This window comes from Phascolarctos cinereus, unplaced genomic scaffold (assembly GCF_003287225.1).
Source record: "Phascolarctos cinereus isolate Bilbo 61053 unplaced genomic scaffold, phaCin_HiC Scaffold_9;HRSCAF=440, whole genome shotgun sequence".
NCBI lineage: Eukaryota > Metazoa > Chordata > Mammalia > Diprotodontia > Phascolarctidae > Phascolarctos > Phascolarctos cinereus.
The window spans coordinates 7,944,023-7,968,259 of NW_027556402.1; the positions used below are offsets into that span (position 1 = coordinate 7,944,023).

At 41.4% G+C, this 24,237-nt stretch overlaps 1 protein-coding gene across 1 annotated transcript in view; it reads right to left on the reverse strand.

Moving 5' to 3' along the window:
* Positions 1-18,726, reverse strand: part of NDNF (neuron derived neurotrophic factor) — a 44,985-nt gene extending 26,259 nt beyond the window's left edge. The window contains exon 1 of the mRNA XM_021008340.2: positions 17,832-18,726. The gene's annotated coding sequence lies outside the window, so the exon portion shown is untranslated. The remainder of the gene's footprint in view (positions 1-17,831) is intronic.
* Between the last annotated feature and the right edge of the window lie 5,511 nt (positions 18,727-24,237).

Below are 24,237 nucleotides of genomic sequence, written 5' to 3' on the forward strand. Positions count from 1 at the left end.
AATTATCAAAAGATCCCTGAATTGTTGAAACGGCCTCACCAGGAACTTCCAGACTCTGCCTCCTCTCCTCTTCCGTCTGCCATCCACACAGCGGACAAAATGATCTTCCTATTGCACATGTCTAATGATATTCTATTACTGCACAACCTCCTGTAGCTCCCTATTATCTCTAGGATGAAATAGCAAACTTCACATTTAAAACTCTTCATGATATGGCTCCAGTCCACCTTTCCGGGCTTTGCTCATATAACTCCCTTACAAACACTATTTATTCCCACTTAGTTGTCCCACTTTGAAATTCTCTGTACTCAGTATGCCATCTCTTATTGCTAAATATTAGCACATTCTGCCCTTCCCCTGCCCTACCAGATCTGAAAAGAGGGCTTTCCTCTCCTCTGTCTCTTTAACTTTGCAGCTCTATTCAAGGCATGTTTCATGTTCTACCTTCTCCAGAGATCTGTCCCTGCTCCCTGTACTTACAGGTCTTTGTTCCCTCCTGAGACTAAAGTGTATTTACTTTTATCTGTTTATAAGCTATGTTCCTCCCCTTGCCCCAAGTAGAGTGTCTACTCCTTGAGGACAGGGAATGCTTTGTCTGTTTTTTTTAACATCTATCCAGCACAATGTTTTGGGCTTAGTAGACTCTTCAATGCCTGTTGGATTTGCCTGGACTAGAATTTAGACATGTATAATGCAAGGTTCAGACATGGGATTATACTTTGTGTGCATGCTTAAGTTTGCAAAAAAATTAAAGAAAGAAAACTCATCAGCATGCTATTTCACATTGTCTCAGAATCAAACTGATTTTCCCCTGAGCTTAAAGTGGTATGTTGCTAAATTCTCAAAGTACAAAGGGAGAATGTTCTGCTTTTCCCAGAACCAGAGAACAGAAGGTTACAAGTTCAAAGTGCCATCTGGGCATATGCTATTTGAACCTTTGAAGAAACAAGATCTCTGGGGTAAGGAGCCTTCTGATAAGTCCTCTTAGTATCAGATAAAGATGTATTAAGATGGGATGGGATCAAATTGATGAGTTTTGTCTCAGGCTTTTCAACTGATTGGGGGCTAACTGAGGTGCCTCTTTTTTTCCCCCTAAACACTTGAGGTTATGTGTATCTTGAAGATCAAGTTGTGAAGACACAGCAAAATGATCTCTGTTTGGAACACTGGCCAGAAGGGCTTTTCAAAGTGACCCTGGTTAAAGAGGAATGGGAAGATGTGAGATGGGGAATAAGCCAGAGTCAGAATGTCTGAGGGATAGATTTCAGTTTGATCCTACTGGAAATTCAGGGTTTATTTGTCCAGTAGACCAGGTGAAAGGTTAGGTCCCTATTACATTAGAGGTTGAACAAAAACAGCTTTCCCAGAAGACATCAGGTTGTTGGGGATGGAACGATTGGGCGTTCTTCCTCCTGTCTGTGATAACCTTGATGTGGTCCATCTAAGGTCAATCATATCCTCTACTAGACAAACATGGTTTTGACTTGGCTGGAGTTTTAGGATTTCCATATTGAGAGACTCTAGTTTGGGATTAAAGGATCACAGCATCACAGATGTAGGGCTGAAAGGGCCCTTAGAGATCATTAAGACCAACCACCTTTTCCTTTTTTTTCTTTCTTTTTTTTTTTTTTTGCTGAGGAATCTGAGACCTAGAGGTTAAATGATTTGTGAAAGGTCACACAGCTGAGGTAAGAGTCAAGCCCAGATCTTCCTGGTCCAATGCTCTATACATTACTCCACCCTGTTTTTCACTCTTCAAATATACATGCTGAAATAAAGGCAAAGGAGATTTGGCTCAGACCCCTAGTATTATTTCTGTCTTACAGAATGATTCAAGAATGAGGCAACAGAAATTGTGAGCAATCACTTCAAAAACGCTCAATTCAATACGAAAAAAAAAGCCAATTAAAACAACTTAGAGGTAACACAAAAACCCATCAAAAGGGCAAACACAGTGGAAAGCAACAAAATTCAAGGGTGAGGCTTATTGCCAGGTTAGCCTGAACATGATGGCTTGCTCATCCATTCTTCTGTGAGATGGTAATAACAGACCTTACATTAAAGTGCTATTCAGGATAAAACTAAATAATATGCTAAAGCCTTTTGACAACATAAAATGGCTCTAACATTTGTTAATTTTCATCAACATCATCATTCCAACTGCAAATTTTTTAGACAGAAATCTGGCAATACAGTAAACATTCAAGAAGAATCATATCATTTGAACCAATAATTTCACTGTTGGAACGTTCCCTGAAAGTACTACCTTTGTGACCTAGGCAAATAACTTAACCTATCTGGGTCTCAATTTCCTCATTTATAAAAGGAGGCATTAAACTACATGATATCTGAGATTTCTTCCAACTCTAGACCTATGACATCATGATATTGTCAAAAATATTTCCCCTTTCTCACCAAAAAAATCTTCCCTCAGCAGAAAAAAATTAAATTCTTTATGTTCAAAGATTCGTGTAGTGCTGATATATATTATAAACAAAAGCTCTTAATAGCCAAATATCAAATAATTGTGCAAAAGTTAAACAAGCTGTGATACAATAATGAAATGTACTATAACACAATTAAGATTGAGAGGCATGAGGTATGCAAAGAAATCTGAAAAGACCTTTATGAAATAATGCAAGGTTGTGGGAAAACTAGAAGAAAAGATTACTCACTATTCACAACCATAAGAGGAAACCTGCATAAGAATGAATGATCAAAGAATTCAAATGAGGACTTATCGGGGCTTATAGGGAAGAAAGACTATGATCTTTTATGCACTGGAATTAATTAATTTAGATATAAATATTTATTTAGCAAGTTTAGGTGGTTACAATTCTCATTCAATTTTAATTTTTAATAATTTGTGTAGAGAAAAAAGATGCTTGAAGTTTGCAGCAAGGGAATTTCCTTTTTTTAAAGTTGGAAGATGGGAATCCGTATTGTCCTTTTCAGTGACTAGCTCAAGGATAAACAGGATGAAATTATGCAGGCGCAGAAGCAGCAAATGGGGAAGTCACAAAGTCACAAATTCCTGTCAGTTCATGGAGGGAAGGATTCAGTTCTGGGCTTTCCCAATCCTCCTTCCAAACCAAGGAAAGGATAAATTGAGTTTTATACAAAACCAACAACTAAACAGAAAGAGGAGGAGGGGAGGGCAGGCTGCAGCTGGTCAACGTTCAGGTCAAAAGAAAGTTGCTCTGGTCATTATACAATACAGAGCCTTCCAAGGAGAAAATGATTATGTGAAAATTGCCTGTTTGCTATTACTTGGGAAGGCAGAGCGTTCCTGAAACCTGGATAGCTGTCTGAGTTATGCTTTGCAACTTGTGCCTAACATATATGCATAAGCCTCTCTACAAACATCTCTGATACTTTTTGAAATAAAAGTTGAACAACTCCATTTTATGTCTATTTCCAAATGGATTCCAAAGATTTTAAAATGTCAACATCTTTCTAGTTCAGCTGAAATTTTCTCTTCACTAGTTCCAATTTTTTGATATTCATTGATATTTTTCTTATAAAAGTAGATATTTGTAATGTAATTTTATTAAAAATACTTGAGCACAATTTTAGAGAAATCATATGAAATTTCATTTGTAAGTGACCTTACCAATGCTATCATGACAGAAGACATGATATTAACAGGAATCAAACATTAGGATTCTGTCACTCAAATAAAGGGAAAGTATGGTACAAGTATCTAATTATTGATAAGTTGTATGGTAAGCAACTTTGATATGATAGGGTTGCCAAGTCACGTTTTGGGGAGAATATCATAATGTACTATGTATGTATATAATGAAATTGATTTGGTCAGTCTCTTATGAAATGGCCAATCTAAATAAATTATAAGAATAAGACAACCTGGAAATCTCCACATCGACATACTAGATAATGTCTTCGGTGACTGACCAGACCAGATGTTTCAGGGGGACTTGATTCTATTGAATATATGTAAGTACAGCCATATTGCCATCATATAATTATTCAAAATGCATCATGAAAAATAAAAATAATATTCAATAATGATGTCTTATCCCAGCAGACTAAGTAGGTAGATTTTATCCTGTTCTTTTAGAGAGTAGTAATCATGAGAAAGTTCAGTTCTGGACATCTTCATTTCAATGAGTATCAAGGATTCTAAATGAAAACCACTCTGTCTTCTTTATATTTTCACTGGACTCTAGCAATACAAGCATAAATAAATATAAAGATTCAAGAAGTCTAGAGACCAAGCAGTCTGTTCTAGCCACTTCCTTTTATGATTTTAGGTTGATTCAGGAGACTACATATTTAGATCAAACTGCACAGTTTTCATGCCGGGTTTATTTAAAGTTAAAGTTTGAAAACTGTTCTAATATTAAAAAAAAAAGCAGTGATGATAACTAAAATCTCAGTAGCAATACCAGGTTTTCCAATTGTTTATTTGTTTTGGAAGATTACCTAAAGCAAGCTTATTTCAATGCCAGGTCTGAAAATGTAAATAATACTTATCACCATTTGTTTAAAACAACAACTTAAAGCAGTTTGTTTCCAGTTTAAAATAAACTGGCTTCCTTTAAGAGCTCAGCTAAAGTCATACCTTGGGCAAGTCCTTTTCCTGCTCCTCCTCAATCTTAGAGCCTTACCCTTGAGATCACCTCCAGTTCATCCTGCCTACATTTTCCTTTGTATGTGTGAAGCTGTTCACTTGTAGTGTCCCCCATTAGACTGTGAGGTCATTGAGAGCATTGTGGGCTTTTTTTTGGGGGGGGGTATTCTTTGTATTCTCAGTGTTTATCCCAAGGCTGGGCACACGGTAAGTGCTTCATAAACACCAATTGACTAGACTTAAATGGCTGCAACCAGAGGATTAAGGTTCAAATGCCATCTTGCTTATTATCTGTATGACTTTAAGCAAGTCATAATCTCCCTCAGCCTTGGTTTCCTTATGTAAAAATTTCCCACTGGCTGCTTTCTTGGACTCTATCATCTCCAGAAACTCATCATTCTGCAGGATGACATCAGCTCTGAACTTTTCCCAAGCTGGCTGCAGGACTTCATCATGCTCCCTCACTGAGTAATTTTCAACCCCAATTTTTTTTCTGTGTTATCTTTCCCCCACTTCGCTGTGAGCTCCTGGAGGTCAGGGACTTTCTTATGCCTTTCCTTGTATTCCCAGCACTTAGCACAGTGCCAGGCACATAGTAGGCACTCAATGTTTATTGACTGACTGACTCAGAGAAAGTTGGACAATATAGCCTCTAGGATTTCTTCCACTTCTAGATCTAAGATCTTGTATTTAAAAAAAAAATTAAAAAAAAACTTTTAGAGAGGATACTAATTTTAAGTCTCACATAACTGTTTCACATAACTGTGTGTAACTTTTTTTGAAAGGGGGGTCTCAATTATTCATATTCACTGTTCCTACCAAGTCCATAAGGGAAGGCTTCATATAACATTTTTTACCATAAGTCTGACATCTAGCTGCCTTTTACATCTGACCTTAAAAAAGAGATATCACGGAAACACTCACTTTTCATATAATAGCACATTCAGGGAGCTCTCCACTGCCACTCTTGCAAAAAAATAAAATATTCCAGTCAAATGTTTTTACAACTTTATTCCAAGTCTCCTCTACTACTATCTTACAGGTAAATGCTTGAACTCAGACCCAATTGAATGAGTCTGTTGCTGGGAAAAGATGTCACTGTTGCTGGGTTTTTTTTTAAATTATGAACTACAAAAATACCAGTACATTAATTATTAAAGAAGGGAAAGGGACATTGTAGAAAAACACATTTAATGGTCTCATTGATTCTACTTCTTTATTCAGAAATCAAAGAATTAAAGGAACTGGATGAGTTTTTAAAATGTAAGGCCCTAAATATTGTCTTAGAATTTGAGAGAATGTCAATGTGTACAGCGACTAAAAGTGCAATCGTTGAAATGCTGGTTTTTCTCACCTGCAAAAATGGAAACATGAAAGTTGCAGCTGAACTCCATAGAGATAAACACTAGGACCAGAGTGCATTTCAAAGAGTTCAGATTGCCTGTACATCTTTACACTGCTTTTTCTAATGCACTAGAACAACAAGAATCAGCCAGTCCAACAATTAAGAGATTAAGGAGGCTGACACAGATTGTACCCAGAAGAGATTTCTAAATACATTTGAAGACTGGTGATATTTTTGAACTTTAAGGACATGGCATTATTTTTCACAAGCTAAAAGTAGAATTTACAGCAATATCAATTCCCCAATATTTTTAAATGATACTTTTTGGAAAGTGAGGGCCATAGCTAGAAAACAGAGACACACAAATCAACAAGGTAAATTGCAACACATTTCCAGCCAGGTTGGAAAGGGTCTCAATAGAGAGTTCTGATTGGAAGGGATATTGGGGGACCACTGGCTAAGATGGAGATTGTAATGGGCTTAGAGGGCCATAGCTCCCCTGATATTCACTCCAACAATTATTTAGAAGAGTTCCAGATTGAAAAAAAAATCAATAAAACATAACAAAAGGAGAGCAAGTTTTTTTTTTTCCATGCTGTCCAGTAGTGCAGAAGAAGATGGTTAGAAACCTATGGGCACTTTAAGTGAGGATACGCATGTGTGTACATTGTGGGAAGGGGGTGGAAGGTATGAAGTCATCTTCATCTCTGATACATGAGGCCTGAATTTTATGGGCATTGTAAATGGGGAATGCACTGGGGAGGGGGGAGGTAAAGCCAACTCAATCTCGGGTAAACGGGGCCTGAAGTTAGATGGACCAGAGTCCAAGCTTGGTGGACCTGTAGGAAGGTTTGGAGCCAGGCCTCAAGATATCACTGGGGTAGGGGGGATATGGAGCCAGATAATATATGTTGAGGAGGGGCTTATGAAAGCTCTGAAAGTAGGGATGTTGTTGGAGGCACAGCAGGAGACAGAGCCAACCCAACATGTATCATCAGGCCGCCAGGAGACCTGAGACCAGCATGATCTCCAACATCCTCCTATAGCTTCTGAAGGCCACAACAGTACAGGGGACCTACTCTGTCTCCTTGATATCTCCAACTGGTTAATGCATGAGGGAAAAGAATCAGAGATAAGGCCAAAGCCAGCACCCATAGTGGGCCACCAGGAGATGTAGGCAGAAGTCAAAAGTTTTGGAAGAGGTTAGAGCCTGGTTCCAACCACTCCAATCACCACTGCAGTGCTAGCAGCATCCAGGGAATAGGACCTGCCCACAGCATCCAACAGGACAAGGAACTGAGTTAAAAATATGGAAGCTCAAGTACAATGAAGAAGTCTCATGAGTTATAAGAACACCAAGAGGTTTACCCAGAAGAAAATACTTCTACAATAAGCACAATTAGATCTTTAGAAAAGGAGACTAGCGTGGTCATAAGAATTCCAAGAGTGCATGGAAGAAGGAAGCAAGAGAAAAGGAAATTGGAATACTTAAGCAAAATATATATATATGATGGAATATAAGATGGAAAACTTTGCCCAAGTAGTAGACTCTATGAAAATCAGAAAATAGAATGGAATAGACATAATTTGGTCATTCAATGGGGCAAAAAGCAGTACTATAACAGTGGAAGGAAGGAACTGAGCATTTACACAGCAACTCCTAGGGACCAAGCACTGTGCTAAGCCTTTTTAAATATTATCTCATCTGTTCTCACAACAACCTGAGAGGTAGGTGCTATTATTATCCCATGTTATAGTTGAGAAAACTGAGCAGAGGTTAAGTGACATGTCTAGGGTTACATATACACTAAGTATCTGAGGCTTGATCTGAACTCAGACCTTCCAGATTCTCGGCCTAGCATTCTATACACGGTGCCTCTACACAGCTGCTTCCTCATACTGTCACAATACTGAAAAATTAGAAAGGGCAGTGTCTACTAGCAAATACAGATGAATTAGAAAAGAAGATGAGAATTATAGAATTGCTGATAACTATGCTTGACACTGGTGATATCAAAGAGAAAAATGAACAGCAATGACAACCAGTCCCAGACCTCTCAAAGTTTATATTCTACTAAAGGAGACAAAAAAAAACCCCACAAAATAAAACAGATAAATATAAAATCATTTGGTGAATCTCTCACCAACAGTCTGTCACTAACACTCTCATGCTAAGAAGGGGATCAGAAAAGGCATTCCAAAGAAAGTGGCGTATGAAGTGAACCTCAAAGGAAGCTTGGGATTCAATGATTCAGAAGTGAGGAGAAACTGCATCTCAAGCACATAGCACAACCTGTGCAAAAGTGTGGAACCCCACTTGTAAAGGGCCTATTGACAAGTCAGCCAGGACAAGTTTGGGGTTCGATTTGTTCTTTCTGCAGTCACAAAAGGCAAACATCTCAATCTTTGGGGATTTTCTTCCTCTTCTGAGAAATAGCCAAACCCCCCAATGTATCCCTGCCTCCAAAAGAAGACTGCTTTTAACACAGTATCAAATGCCAAGACAAAAAATGAGAATTCAAACTAGTCATCCATGCTTTGTCCAAAAAATGCCTAACATCTAGATATCTGGAAACATCTGGATGGCTTTTTTTTTCACACAGAGACTTAATGTGATCATATATGTGACCTATATTTCATCTCTCTGAAAAAAGTCAGTTCCAAAAGAAGCTCTGAGTGAACAGTCTCAGCACAAGGAAACTCATTGTGCAATAAATCTCAGGATAGGCTTATTTTCCCTTAGAAACATTTATAATTGGTCTGACTTAATTTTTTTTTCCTGTTCTTCCCTTGCTTCTCATAAGCCCAGAATTCAGCTTTTATCAGTTGGGAATCTAGCTCAATGACAAAATCATCACCACTTTTGTAAATCAATATTCCCATCTGTAAATAGCTCTGGGGCCTTGCTTTCCTGTTTCAGAATTAGTTACAAAAGAAAGTCAACTTGAGTTGTCAAATTGTCGATGAAGTTATCAGGTTCACAGAGACCCATACATCAAGACCAATCTGAAATGCAGGAATCCAAATGAATTGTTTAGGACTACCTTTTTTAAGCCCTAAAATTGCTCTCCTGGATTTCTGCTCATCTGATTGTTTTGATTTGTTTTTTGGTTTGGTTTTGTTTTTAAATGTCATGATGTCCCATCTTTGGGAGCTTATACAAAAATCAGAGATTTATTGACATGATAGTCATTGAAAAAATTAGGCTCTTTCTTAGATTGAACTTTCCAGAATATATATTCGAGGGAATGTGAATCAGTTGCAGTTTTAAAAATCAGATTTCTGAAAGAATCACTCTCATTCGCATTCATTAAACCTCATTCATGAGGTTGTCCATAGATCCTGAGGATTTTAAAAGCATTCTCAAAATAACCCCATTTGAAGTGGCCATAGACTGGAAGGTCCTTGAGGGTGAGAACTACTTCCCTTTTGAGGACATAATATAGTGATTGGCTGGCACATGGTAATGACATAGAAAATGATGACTGACGGATTGAGATAAAGGATGCCAATGGCGCTGCCCCTCTTTAACAAATGGAGTAACTGAGGCTGAGAGGAGATTTAAACTAGGTAGACTGACATCACATCCAGAGCTTTTTTCACCACACTGAGCTGTCTCTCCTTGGGATGTTTTACACCAATAAATAGACAAGGCCCTTGAATAAGTTACACAATAGGTAAAATTTGTCCCAGAGTTCCCTTTTCACTGCCATTCTGGCCCTGCTGGGTGCCCCAGGCTGCTTCAATGCAAGTCCCAAGGAGGGTTTGCGTATGCAGTGCTAATTAAGGAGGCCGGACATTCCTTTACAAGGGATAAGTCTTTTGCTCCACAATTAGAGATAAGGCATAAAATGGCGATACCCCTGGGAGAACTAACACAGGGACTTAGATCTGCATTAAGAAGCAGCTGACATGAGAGTATAAAGGGCAGAGAGCTGGTTTTGATAAAAGAAGAGGGAGCATACAGCCTCTCGAGGGGATGGGGGAGAATTTGATACCATGGTGGAGAGTGGGGAAAGCCTCCTCAGAAGGGAGCCTAGGGGTAGCAAAGACAAGTATCTCCTGCTTCATTATTTTGCTCAGGTCTACTCTTCTTCCCGGACTTCTTATAAACAGGGCTATACTCTTAGCTAGCTACCAACTAGTCCTCCTTTCCATTTTCATTTGCAAAGTAAACTCCTAAGGTCTGAAAAATTTTGTCAACCCAATGGAATGAAATTCTAAAGGGGGTGGGGGATGGGTGCATTTCAGGCACCAATGGTAAAGTGGGAGCAGAGAATTTGAGGGGCCTCTCAAATTCCACCCCCTTGGATCAGCCTCAAGTGCAGTGAAAATGCTATTGTTAACAGGTTCTTATTCTTTCGCTAGACACTCCTCTGAAAAATGCTGTTAAATGCAAAAAATAAAATAAAATAAAACACACAGAATTACAAAGGAAACCAGTTATTTTGAAACATTTATCTACATTTTTCCCATCCAAGTCCATAGACCATTCCTTCCTCCCAAAGTTAGTGAATCCTAAGTTAAAAACCAACTCTAGTCTTAAAATGTTAATTATACACAATAAATCTTTATCCAGCTAAAAACTATTATTTATGATTAGTATGCTATATTTCAATGGCATGCCCCTTGAATGGATTTTTGAAGGTCACCTGTACAACTGATATTCTCATTTGGGACAGAGACCAGGTAAGGGGAAAGATGTGAAGGGGAAGAGGGAGGATGAGTATTAATTAAGCTCCTACTATGTGCCAAGCACTGTACTAAATGAGCTAAATGATTGCTCCCCCTTTCTCCCATCACCAAGGGTGTTTTGGCTTGGTTGCTGAATCTGACCTTGGTTGGTTAGTCACTGAATCTGAAAACAATTATCTCCTCAATTATCCGATTTATTTATACTTCAAATAATTTGATTTGAAAAAAATCTGATCAAAAAAATAAGATAGTATATGAAAAGTTGTGCAAACTATAAAGCATCATATAAATGGCCACTGTTATAATTGCTAAGAGAATGAGCAGAAATTGATTTAGAATATAAAACCTGAACGCTGATTAACTCCTGTTGACATATGGACAATATAGGGATGTGACATATATGTACACATGAATATACATATATACACATATGCATAATGGTTTATGTCTTAGAATACAAACAAATATGTACTGTTGAACACATGAGTGACCTGGGAACATATGTAACATGTGACATAGGATTACAGATCTATAGCTACAAGGTATCTAAGAGGTCATCTGGTCTGACCCCTCCCCCATTTTACAGGTGAAGAAACTGAGACATGGAAAATGTAAGTGACATACCCAAGTCCACATAGATAGGAAGTGTCAGAGCTGGGACTTGAACCAAGGTCCTCAGATTCCATTCAATCACTCTTTCTAGTGGATCACACTGCTATGAGTACTTGCATATCCACGTGTCAAAATACCAGTGTGATTTTGTCTTTTGAAGACTATCCAATAAAATTATTAAAGTGGGGCTAAATATATTTTATTGCCACTTTTGTGTATGTGAGGAGGGTATAGAATTCTATAATTCTATCAGTTTAAATGGAAAATACTTTTTGATATCAGAACTAAGAGCATAATGTGGTGGTACCACCCGGCAGGGCCAGATTCTGAGCTAGGCTGGGGAACAACCCCCACCCATCACCTAAGTGTCATGAACTGTTTCTTCAACTTGAAGATAATGCCATCATTGCCAGCAGCTACTGTGGAGAGAGAGAGAACCTAAACCTGTCAGATCCCTTGTATTTTCATTCACCTCTTTGCTGTCCTAGATACATTTCTGAGTCATGACCAGATTCCTCCACCCACATCACACTTCCTCCAACAAAGATGCATTATTGCTGTTCATTGGATCTGTTCATTTTAAATCCCAGGTCATTTGTCAACATGGGCCAAAAAAAGTCTCCAAATCTCCCACTGATTCATGTGGTGGCAATTTCCAAAGAGCAGAGAGCTCTTCCTCTCTAACTTTCTAACGCCAGGAGCCAATTCAACCCCTCAGTGTCTTTTTATACTTTTTTCTCAGAAGCATAAACATTGCTTAAACAGTTATTTATTTGAAGTAATTATGAAAACCACATTTGTATTGCCTCCCTTTCTCTTATGACCTCTTTAGAGAGCAGAAGATCATGGCAGATGTGTTCTTTGGCAACAGCTGGCAGAGGTGAATGAACACTAGGCTCAATTTCCTCTTAAACAAAAGGATAAAACCAAGGAGGAAAAGTAACTCTGTCCTTTCAGCCCTGTCTCCTCAAATCTCACTTTTACTGATATAAGCACTAGGAAAAAAATGATTTGAACCCAGTAACAAATGTAGTGTGTGGGTGTGAACTTTATCTCCTTCATTTTGCGATGACATGAATCAGCTTACTTCTCTTCTAACTTAGAAGGAAAGTCTCCTGAAAAATTAAGTTATCATTTGTCAGCTTGTAAGTTGTCTTTTGCCAAGGTTTCTCCCAAATGCCACAGCACCCCATCCTTAAAAAGTCTTTCTGTTTGTTCTCCAATTTGCAAACACACAAAATACAAATACAACCCAAAGGCAGCAAATTATCTGATTTTTCAAGACATTTTCAAGGATTTCAGTTGCTTATCTTTAGGTATTCTATTATCTATGTTCTTGCTTTAAGAAAATATTAATTTTAGGAAATGAAAATAAGGATTTGGACCATCAAAAAATGCATTATGAAGTCCCTATAATGCCCAGCATGGACCACAGGAATATTTGTTTTAACTAAAGGAAAACTAAGGAGTTTAACCCAATCTTTATTTACAGAATTATTAAAAAGAAACTTCAGAAAAGGTTCAGGAAAAGATTGAAGGACTGCTCAAACAGAGCCACACTTGTTAGAAATAGAAAGCTGAAAGACTTACATGGAATCCCAAATGAAATGTTTAACTTGTAAATGTTACCTTGTAACAGGACTCAATGCCCAGCCATTTGCTTAAAACTGTCTCTCATCAATGAAATGTACACACACTCCTCTACCGAAACATTGTACTGTCTGTCTTTTATCCCATCTTCAGGTTTTTTCTTCTAATATTTTAAGATGTTAAAACAAGCTGTGGGTTTTGTTCAGCAAAATTAAAACATATACTCCCTCCATCACGTTTTGCAGATGTCATCTGGAACAAATTCCTCTGTGATTTCTAGACTACAGCTCTGGTAAATTATTTTGTTCACACTAAGACGAAGGAAAGAAAAATGGCAGTCATATCTTTTTTGGGCTGTACATTTGGGAATGAAGGCCCAATGGATGCTTTGACTTCTCCTGGCACTGAGCTGCCTGGATTGCATTGTAGCAGATGCTAGGTATGCTTCTGGAGGCCTAAATGTACCCAGGGCAGTCTTTGTTAACTTGAAATGTAACTGAATTCATGGACCTCATCCCACAAACTGCTGAAGCCACTCCAAATTTATAAGAACAGTTGTACTCTCCTGTGAATCACGGCATGAGAGGCATCCATTACTTTTAAAAGAAAAGGTAGGAGGGGCTTGGTGTTTTCCCTTTATTGGCAATTAATATACGGAATCCTGGCTGTCATTCTGTGTTTGATTATACTGTGCAGTAACAAAGTAGAACTCACTTTGAAAAACTGGTACAGTTTTGAAAGCAATGCTTACTTCATGGAGGGGAGAGTGGAAAGTTGAATATGAGTTTTCAAAGCAAAGATTTTTGTAAAGCCTATAGAGATTTCATTTAATTATAATCTGTGGTGGCCTCTGAGCCTTCTTTAAAAAAAAAAGGTTATAGGCCCTGAGATGAAGGAAAAAAAAATAAGATTAAGAAAAGAAAGCAAAACATTCCAAAATGAGTATTCTAGGCCCTGCCTCAGGTCCATATAAATTGTTGGGATGTTAATATTTCTCAATTCTGACACAGTATTGGCCAATAACATTCACTCTTCTCTTCTTCCTAGCAGCTAGCAGATGGCAATCCACTTCTGGCAAAGTTCACACTTTCACCTGCTGCCAGGGAGGGTGCCGGCTGCTTACAAGAAAACTTGACAAGGGGGAAGGGAAGATGTTGGAGCTCCTAATGGTGCAAGGCCCACATCTTGTCCCTTGGTACCCCCTAGTGAGTTCTCAAGGAAAACTACTGGGAGAGTTAACCTTCTCAAATTCATCTATATTTCTAGCATGGGAGAGTATGATGGAGTCCTGACGCCCCTCTGAAAACTTGGGGATTTGCACACAAGTACATTGTAGCCAGAGTTTTCCTCTCATCTATTCTGAGTCCTCTTTCTCTGGGACACTGTGAACAATGACACCCACCATATGTGGGGGTGGGGAGAAAGAGAGAGAGGGAGAGAGAGAGAGATTTAAAGTTCAATTTAGCTCTCTAGACATGAAATTGTTAATGAAGTAAATCTCTGAACATATGGAAGAGAAGAAATCCACCCCTATATCCTCTGCTCTTCAAACATCACTTGATTAAAGTTTTAAAAATAGCACTACCCTCCTGCCCTCCTCCATTCTTCTTCCCTTTACTCCTTCCCCTCCCCTCCCAACACACAAAATGAATCTGGGCAGGAAAGGAGCTAAAAGCTGAATCACCAGGTTCCTCAATCAGCTGATGAAGTTTTACACTAGCCTTAGAATGACTGACCCACTCTGGCTATCCAGAAAGTTACATTTGCCTATAACAATAAACTACCCAGCTTTGGGAAAGCACCATACTTTCCCACATGAATGTTAAATAGGTCCAGGACAAATAAACTGAGGGATTCCCCCCCCCAAAAAAAAAAGCCTTCTAAGACCAATAGAGATTCTTCAATTATATATTTTGTTACTCTCTTAAGAGATAAAAGCTCTATCTGCAAGTGATTAAAAGATGTTTTCTATTCATTGCCTTATTTCTGCTGAAATAAAGGCATAATTTAAACCACACATAATTCTAAGCAATTTGGGCCCATTACAGCCTTCTAGCTTCTTCTTTCTTTTAATAATAGTTACTAATTAAAACAGAGTGTTATTGCAATGCTTAGCCTGCTGCTTTGACATCCAGGTTTAGTGAATAAAAAGATCTGACATAAAAATGAAAACAATATCCCAGAGCAGGCTGTATGTAAGTTGCTATGTTTAGAGAGTGTGGTCCAGATTAAGGGCAGACACTGAAGTTAGGCTTACGGAGGGGGAGAGCCAGCAGCGTATATGGGATTTTTTTTTCTTTCTATGGATATAGAAAGTATTTTTTGAGAAAAATATGAATTAGTATTCGTTTGTCTAGCTGCTGAGTCATTTATGGCTAATTACTCCACCCTCTTGCCCCCTAAAAGCTAGGAGAAAAACACTACTGAAGGTTAACTCAAGGGACGTTTTAACATAACTCCAAATACATTTAGATTAAAAATGGGAATTAGAACCCTAATTAATTATGTTGCCCGGTTTTTAAATTTTGAGGAGAGATACTGGGGCAAATGAGAGCAGTTTATAAAACTACAAGCCTCACCCAGAATTCAAAATCGTGTGGATTTTTCACTTTGGTAAAATGATAATATTTTTCTCGGAGTTTAATTAATCCCACATGAAAAATAAGTGTCAGAAAGTAATACCTTCCAGGTATTTTCACAAAAATCACTCAGAAAACTTTGCAGCAAACCGATCGACTTTAAAAAATAATGATCAGTAATAAATGCTGGGAATCCTCACATACAGATTTCTCAGTGTCTTTTTCTTTCTCATACTTCTGTGCCTCGGTCTCTGACGCCTTCTGTTTCTGTCCCTGTCTCTGTGTGTCTCTCTCCCCCACCCTGCTCCTTCCATCCTCATTAAGCGCACCTGGGATCAGAACTTTACTCTCTTCTCTACCAGACTGGGGAGGGTGTGGGGAGAGGAGGTAAGGAGCCTTTTCTTCTCACAGAAACCTCCCAGGCTTTTTCTGAGGCTCTAGGTGGGAGAAGGAGGAGAAGCGGAGGTCAAAGGGCTGGGAGGAGAGGGGAGAGGAAGAGAAGGACTAGAAGGATGAGGAAGACAGTTCAAAAGTGGTGCTGTGTTTCGGAAGGAAAGCTTCAGAACAGGCTGGAGGGAAGAAAGAGCCTTTCCTGTGACGTCGGGCAAGCCGAAGAAGAGAAGTAAAGCCATCCTGGAGCCCCACGAAGTTGTCTGAGAGTACCGAGAAAAGAAGTGCAGACTAGGCAAGCTACCCCCGAGGTCTGTTCCTGGGATGGCGACTGGGCGCCCCCTGGTCGGAGGAGGAGGAGGAGGAGGAGGAGAGCTCCGGGGCAGCCCTTCAGTGGTAGTGGGGGTGGTGGGGGAGGCAGGAGGCTGTCTGATTCCCTGGCATCCTCCTCCTCCTCCTCCTCCTCCTCCTCCTCCTCCTCCTCCTCCTCCTCCTCCTCCTCCTTCTCCCAGGGAGTGGGAGGGGGAAGGCGAACGCCGCGGGCCACACTTTCATACCCAGTTTCGGGAGAAAAGGCAATTACCGCCTTCCGCCCAGGGCGTCTCTTTGCTGAGTTTCTCCAGGAGCTCAGCTGGGGTCTGAGAGGGCTGAATAACTGGAGGCGGGGATTCCCGGGGACCCGAAAACATAAAGGGCAGCGAGAGACAGTGCAGGGGCCAATGGGGCAAAGGAAGGGGCAGGGACCAGGAAATCTGACTACCTAAACACCCTACTGCGGGAGCTGATGACTCCTTCCCGGCAGGGTCCTATAATGGAATGGCAGGGTCTTCTGTCACGTTCTGCCCTGCTGCCCTGCCCTTGCGTGCTCGGGCAATATGTAAAGAAGGAGTCTAGACTGGCACGTAGATTTCTCTTGCCATTCCCCCCTTTCCCCTCCCCCCCCGTCTTCTCTTGACATCATCCTGTAATTGCTGCCCAGCGTACCTGTCCTGTATAGGCTGGCCGCTGAAGAAGGCAGGAAGGATCGTGAGCAGGAAAGGGGGATCCCCTCAGAGGTACTCCTTTCCTGCCTCCACCATGGGCCTTAGGCACCTAGAGAAGACCCCCTGGGCAGCTTATCCCTCCCCTCCTGGGGCGTATCTCAGCGACTAGCCCCCAACTTCTACTGCAGACACCTATTGATTGTGTGACCCTGAAGAAGGCACTGTACTGTCTCTGAGCCTCAGTTTCCTCATACTTAAAATTAAGAAGTTAGACCCAGTCACATCTGAGGTCATTTGCAGCTCTAAATCTATGACCTTTTCCTACCTCACCTCAAGGCAGATTTGAACCCTGCCTCGCCAACGTCTCCATCACTTGGGGCGGGGGAGAAGAAGGGTGCAAATTCCTGGAGAAAAGGGACTGTCTGGCTGGTGTCTTTACAGCCCCAAAGCCGAGCACTGCTCCTTCCAAGCAGTGTGCCTTTAATCAATGTGACTTGTTTCATTTGGTAAAACAGTAAGCCGGCCTAAACAGGGGGAGGGAAGTGGCAGCTAGCTGTCCCGAGCCACCCACCCTCTGCCCTTTGCGGCAGGCACCAGCACCCTCCCTGTCCTTAGGGTCCCAGAGGGGCGTCCTTTACCTCTCTCAACTCGGTGCCCTGCTCCTAATCACCCCGGGTTCATCCCCAGGGGATTCCGCCTCCCAGAGACCAAACCCAGCCCCCCCCCACCCCAACCCAGCTTAGGGGCTACCTTCTGCCTTCTACTGCACCTTGAATGCCCAAATCATCCCCTTCCTTTTCTCAGCTTCTCTGTGGGCCCAGCCAAGGGAGGGCTGTGGGCCCCACACGCACCAACCCCACGCTAGTAGTTCACTTTTCTGACCCCCACTACCCATGGGACCCCAACAGCTCTAAAGACTCCCCGAACTGTCGAGGGACGCTCCCCGAGGGAAGGAAAGAGTCTGTGCGTCTGGTCTGGTCCGCCAGCGGAGTGTTAACGGCTTCGGGATGGATGCGGCAGGCTTCCCTCTGGTTTGTACTTACCTCTCAATGTCTAGTTTGTGGGGGCTTTTGCCCTGAGATAGAAGGAAACAATTTTTTCTCCAAGTAAGGTGCTTCTCTGAAATTGTGCAGATTATTTCGGTGCGTCCTAGATGACAAACTCCAGCGCTCAGGCCGACCCCCAGGGTCCCGCTGGGGCTCTAATAGGAGCAGCAGCCTCCCCAGAAGCAGCGTCCCAACTTTGCCAAGGACGCTGCAAACTTCCACCGCCTCTGGGCCGGGGCTCCCGGATGGCCCCCAGGAGGGAGGACGCTGGTCCTTCAGTCGCCGCTGCTGCTGCTGGCTTCGCAGACGAAGGTCCTGGGCAGCTGCGGGTCCCTTTACATGTCTCGGGGGCACCCCGGGCCGTCCGGAGACCCTGCGGAGCGTCGAGCCTGAGGCTCTAGGCTGGATGGGGCTAAAGCAGGAGCTGGGGCTGCAGAGGCAGCGGCAGAGGCAAGCGGCAGTCGGCTGCTATTTGCAGCGGGCGCTACTGCCCCGACCCGGGCACCTGGGGCTCAAGGGAGCGAGGAGAGAGCCGGCCAGAGAGTGAGGCTGCAGAGCCCGCGGGAGGAGGCAGGCTGCGTGGAGCCCGGGGCAGCCAAGGCAGCGGCAGAAGCAGCAGAGGCAGAGGCAGCGGAGGCAGCCTGGGCTCCAGCGCCTCCCGACAGATGCTCGTGACCGTACGGTGCACACTCACAAACACGGACGGTCGTGGGCCCCGCAGAACACAAGCGCTGGGCCAGCTGGGCTCCCGACGGTCTGATGCCCTGGTGCACCGGCAGCTGCGGGACTGGGTGCTCCCTCTCCTCGGTCCTCTCCTCTCCTCTTCCCCTGGGCGGCTCAGTGTGGAGCGCGAGTGTGTGCGCTCCGAATGTCACTCACTAGTGAAGCTCAGAGACGCCCTCCCTCCCTCTCCTCAGCCTGGGCCGCCCTCCCCCCCCCCCCGCCCCAAGCTGTCCCTCCTGCTGGCCGAGAGCGCGCGCGCACTCTCTCTCTCTCTCTCTCTCTCTCTCTCTCTCTCTCTCTCTCTGTCCCCCTCTGTTTCTCTCTCTTCTATCTCTGTGTATCTGTCTGTCTCTGTCTTTCCTTCTTCTCTCTGTCTCTTTCTCTATTTCTGTCTCTCTGTCTCTGTCTTGTCTCTGCCTCTCTGCTCCTGTCTCTCTCTGAACAGTGACATAGCACACCCAAAACTCGGATGTGCCCAGGAAGAGTCGAGCTGATTCCTTCTTTAGCTCCCAGCTCCCTGTTTAAGACTGCCAAAAGTGAATGAGAGTTAGTTAATTCAGGAGTAGGGGGAGTGGGTGAGTACCCTAAACTAATTTTCACTCATCCTAAAGCTCAGAATGAGAGAGGCAGACAAACACTGAAAAAGAGATTAAGCAGAAACAGAGAAGTGGAGAGATCAACAGATAGATTCAGAAATGGAGAGGGAGAAATACAGCAATAGAACCAGGGCCAGAAACAGGAAGACAGAAAGACACAGAGAGAGCCAGAGGCAGAAGGGAGGACTCAACCAACAGCTAGTTCTAGGAATGAGCAAGCAGTACCCTGGGCCAAATCAGACAAGCAATAGAGAGTGTGAGGAGGCTCTGAGAGCTAATTAGTTCCCTCACCTCCCACCCCCACTAGAAGTTACCTAAGTGCTCCAAGCTGGAGCACTGGTAAAAAGTTTCTCATGTTTTGGGGTGGGGGGAGGGGAGGGATTAAGCATTTATCTGATGCCTACTGTGTGCTAGAGTAACCTAGGCACTATGCTAAATGTTTTACAAATATTACGGGATTCTCACAATAACTCTGAGGTAGGTGCTGTTATTACTTTGATTTTACAGATGAAGAAATAGAGGCAGAGTTTAAGCGACTTGGCCAGGGTCACACAGCTTGTAAGTATTTGAGGCCATATTTGAACTCAAGTCTTCCTGACTCTACTGAGGTCCAATGTATCATCCAGTTGCCTCTGTCTCTCCCTCTCTATCTCTAGACAAGCTAGGCAGTGAGATTCCCTTCTGTGCATGAGCCTGAGACATGTTTGTTAACACGGAGCTTTTCAACCTTGAAAGTGAAATGTTGAAAATAAAGGAGATAAAACCTTCCGATTTATCTCTACCACATCGTCAGCATGCCCTTTCTGACCTCATGCCTTGTCAAGGGAGGAATTCCGGTGTGAAGCCTCCAGATGGCTTTCTAGTCTAGCTCCAACCTAGGTACTTCACTTTGTGTGGTCACTACATGTGTATTTGTCTAATATTTGTAAGGGTCACTGAATTTCTAGATGTGATAAAGACCACCAAGAATTGTTCTGGTGCATTAAAAGGACCACTGGATTGAGAATGAGGAAATCTGGGGTCTATTCCCAGCTTTCTCTCTTGAGGGTGACCTTGGAGATATTATCCTCATCGTTGGCCTAGCTGACTTTTCAAAGTCTCTTTCAGCTCTAAATCTATGCTCTTATAACTTCACAATCCATAGTCGTTCCTATGCTTCCTTTGATCCCATTAATTATTCTGTGAGATAAGTGATGCAGCTTAGATTCCTCCCTGTTTGATGGATGAGAAAAGCTGAGGCTCAGAAAGTCACACCAGCCAGTCGGGAGCAATTCCAACCCAGGTCTTCTGAATCCCAAGTCTAGAAGCAGATACAAAGCAACACAGAGAGTTTTTATCAGAGAACTAGACCCATTGGTGGAGTTCTAAAGAAAACCTGAGGTGTATACTTTTGCAAATCAAATAAGCTCTCCGCCTTGTAAATTAAGCCCAATTTCAAAAATAAATTTGAATGTTCTATCAGTTTACACCTCTCCTCAAAGATAAAGTCATTAGTAAGATTTGTAAGCTCAGTGGTTACATCTAAGTGAATATTTGTGCTATATGTAATTTTTTTAATGTAATATAAAAGAATAGGTCTTTAAAAGTATCTGTATGATTCTAATCAAACCAGTTGTTCTTTTTAGACATCGTTTCCTGATGTGTAAACTTCAGAAGTTGGACTGAGTGATCTCTAAGTCTTTCTGCAACAGTGCAATGTGGTAGAAACAGTAAGGGGGTATTCCTAACAGTCAGAATTTCTTAATTGCTCAAAGTTGTTCCTAAAACAATATTGCTGTTACTGTATGTATACAGTGTTCTCTTGGTTCTGCTCATTTTACTCTTCATCATTTCATGCAAATCTTCCCATTCTAAGATCACTGAGCTCATCATTTCTTATAGCACAGCAGTATTCCATCACAATCACATACCACAACTTGTTTATCCATTCCCCAACTGAAGGGCATCACAGCAAGTTTTAGTTCTTTGCCACCACAAAGAGAGCTGCTATCAACATTTTAGAACATATATGTTCTTTTCCTTTTTTCCTAATCATCTTTGGAAATAGACATACTAGTTGTACTGCTGGGTCAAAGGGTATAGGCAGTTTCACAACTCTTTGGCCACGGTTCCAGATTGCTCTCCAAAATGATTGGATCAGTTCACAATTCCATGGAAATGCTTGCTTTATTCCATAAGTTAAAAATAAAATAAATAAATGTGGGCAGAAAAAGAAAGAGTAAGGAGTTTAAAATAAGAAGGCCTGTGTTAATATGCAGTGTGGCTGCTGGGAACCTTGATTCTTTAAAGACCTGTAAGATCAGGCTATTGAACCAGAACTAGAGAATCCAGAAACTTTCACCCTGCTTTTGAATGCTATGATTGCTATAAGCCTTGCAACATATAGGTTCCATTTGCCCCACTCCTTTCCATATCTTAAAAAAAGTAAAGTCATAGGATCATTGATCCAGGCTGGAAGGGACTTTAGAGGTTACCTAATCCAAATTATTTATTTTGTTTTGTTTTCTTGTCAGTGAAAAGTTTTTAACAACTTTTATTTTTTTCAGAAGAGGAAAATGAAGCCCAGTGACTTGTCAAAGGTCACACTGGCATATCAGTAGCAGAGACAGGAGGATGGCCCAGGTATTCTGACTCCAAAGTGGCCCCTTCTACAACTTTCCCTAGAGCACTTTGATTTTCGCCTGGGTAGCATAACTTAATGGAAAGAGCCTGGGATTAAGATCGGGAGACCTGGGTGTCAGCTGCTTGCTACCTATGGATATTAGTCAAATCCAAACTCCTCTGTGTCTCAATAGCCTCATCTGTTAGGTGAGTGAGGTCATTTTACTTCTGATGTTCTATAATCAATATCTGTGATCATAGTCTATTTGGCACTTTACTTAGTTATATATTAGGGCAGGTAGGTGGCACTGTGGCTAAAGCACTGGGTCTGGAGTCAGGAAGACCTGAGTTTAAATCCAGCCTCAGACACTCACTGGCTGTGTGATCCTGGGCAAGTTCCTTACCTCTGTTTGCCTCAGTTTCCTCATCTGTAAAATAAGCTGAAGAAAGAAAAGGCAAACCACTCCAATATCTTTGCCAGAGAAAATCCCAAATGAGGTCATGAAGAGTTGGGCATGACTGAAAAAGACTAAACAACAACTTAGTTATGTTATCAACACCCTCCCATTATAAATTCCTTCAAGGCGGGAACTGTCTTACTTTTTATCTTTATTTCTCTGGTGACAAGGACTTCGACTTCATGGGTGCTTAACATCCATTGGCTGAATTGAATTGAATTGCCTTAGAGAAAAGAGATAAAGCCAGAGTTTTGTGATTGGCTGGTTCTGGGGATCAAGTTTAGGTGATACTTGCATCCAGATTTCACTGGGCCAAAGAAGAATAATTGAGTCATTCTTGGCCCAGTTTAAGATACTAATGAGTTAAGCTTCCTTAAGGCTACTCTTTCCTCTCTTCTTTCCTTCTTTCCCTTCTTCTTTCCTTCCTTCCTTCTTTCCTTCTCTCCTTCCAGGAAGACAGAAAAAATTTTAACCAAAATATATTCTTTGGTAACTTCCTATAGCTATAGCTAAGATTATATTTAAGCTTACAGGCATACATCCACTACTTAGTCTAAGTAGTTTTTGCACACAAGCATACCCTCAAGTGGAATGCAGCTTCTCCAGGGCAGAAGCTATTATTTTTCTTTGGTTTTACATCTTGCAATCTTAGCACAGTGACTACACCCAGTAGCTTCTTACTATCTGTTGAAGTAAATTTAGTTAATCAGGATCAACCACCAGCCACTTACATAGGAAGCCAGGGAGGGGAGGAAAAAGAGCCAGTTTAACAAGCTGTAATCTACCATTTTTCAGTGGAAATAGAGTAAATGGATTTAGTCAATTATTTAGCACTTTAACAATTTAACAGTTCTGACTTCCAAAAGAAGAGAAAGATGTCACACTTTTACCAATCTATCAAAACCTAGAAAAAGCATAATTTTGCATAGGTCTTTAGAAGCTTAGTGTTGAAACATCAGAGGCCACGGAGGCATTGATTCCAGTTTCACAATTGTTAAAAAATTTCAAACATGTTGTCACAATCTAAGCAATCTCCCCTCAACTCTATGTTAGCCAAAAAGCCCAGAGTATGTCCTATAGAGAGCAATGATTTAGGTGAGCTATAAAACCCTAAGCTGTGATGATTCTTTCCTGAACATGAAAGCTGAGGAAAAAAATAAGGGAATGAGTCCCCACATTTTGGATAAATTATTTCCACTTTCCTTTACTGGCAAACATCTATTACTGGCTTAGGAAAATGGATGATTATTGAAATGATTGTCTATTGCCTATCTTCCATAGATTCTTAAGAAATAGGGGTGACATGGATTATTCCGAGATAACTCCAGTGTCATCTCTCCTAGAGACAAGATTGGATAGAATTGTGTTTCAAGGACTTCCTTCCTTGAAGACAAGAACTATTTTAAAGTTCTGTCTTTTTCACCCCCAGGTCTTGATTTTTCTTTAAAGTCCTTCAAACAATAAATACCCATGAGCTATATTGAATTACTTGTACATACTTCTCCACACCTGTCCCAGCCCCAAGGAGAATGTAAGTTCCTCATGGGCAGGGATTGTTTTACATTTATCTTTGGATATCCAGACCTAACAACCCGATGCCTGGCACATAGTAGGATCTTAAGAAATCATTATTGAATTCCCCATCCATTTAAATCTGTAGGGTTTTTTACAGACTAGTAGTCTATTTGAAATATTTTTCAATGAAATTTAATTGAGAAAGGACTTCTTTTGATACATGCCACCATTATTTTTCAGCTGCCAACTCAGTTAAGGGTGTTATCAAGTTCTGACCATTATAATATTGTACTGAATTGGATTGGATAGATGTGGACTAAGACACATCTTTGCTTTTAAACATTGTGTTTGGAGGGTGGGGGAAAAGACAATGTGTTAGTATTTACTTCACTGTGACAACTCAGATTATATCATAAAAGCAGATCAAAGACAAATTGCTTTACTGTAAAATCCCAAATCTGCATGGGTAGGGTAATGAGAAACAGGGGCCCTTCTGCTTTCCAAGCACAA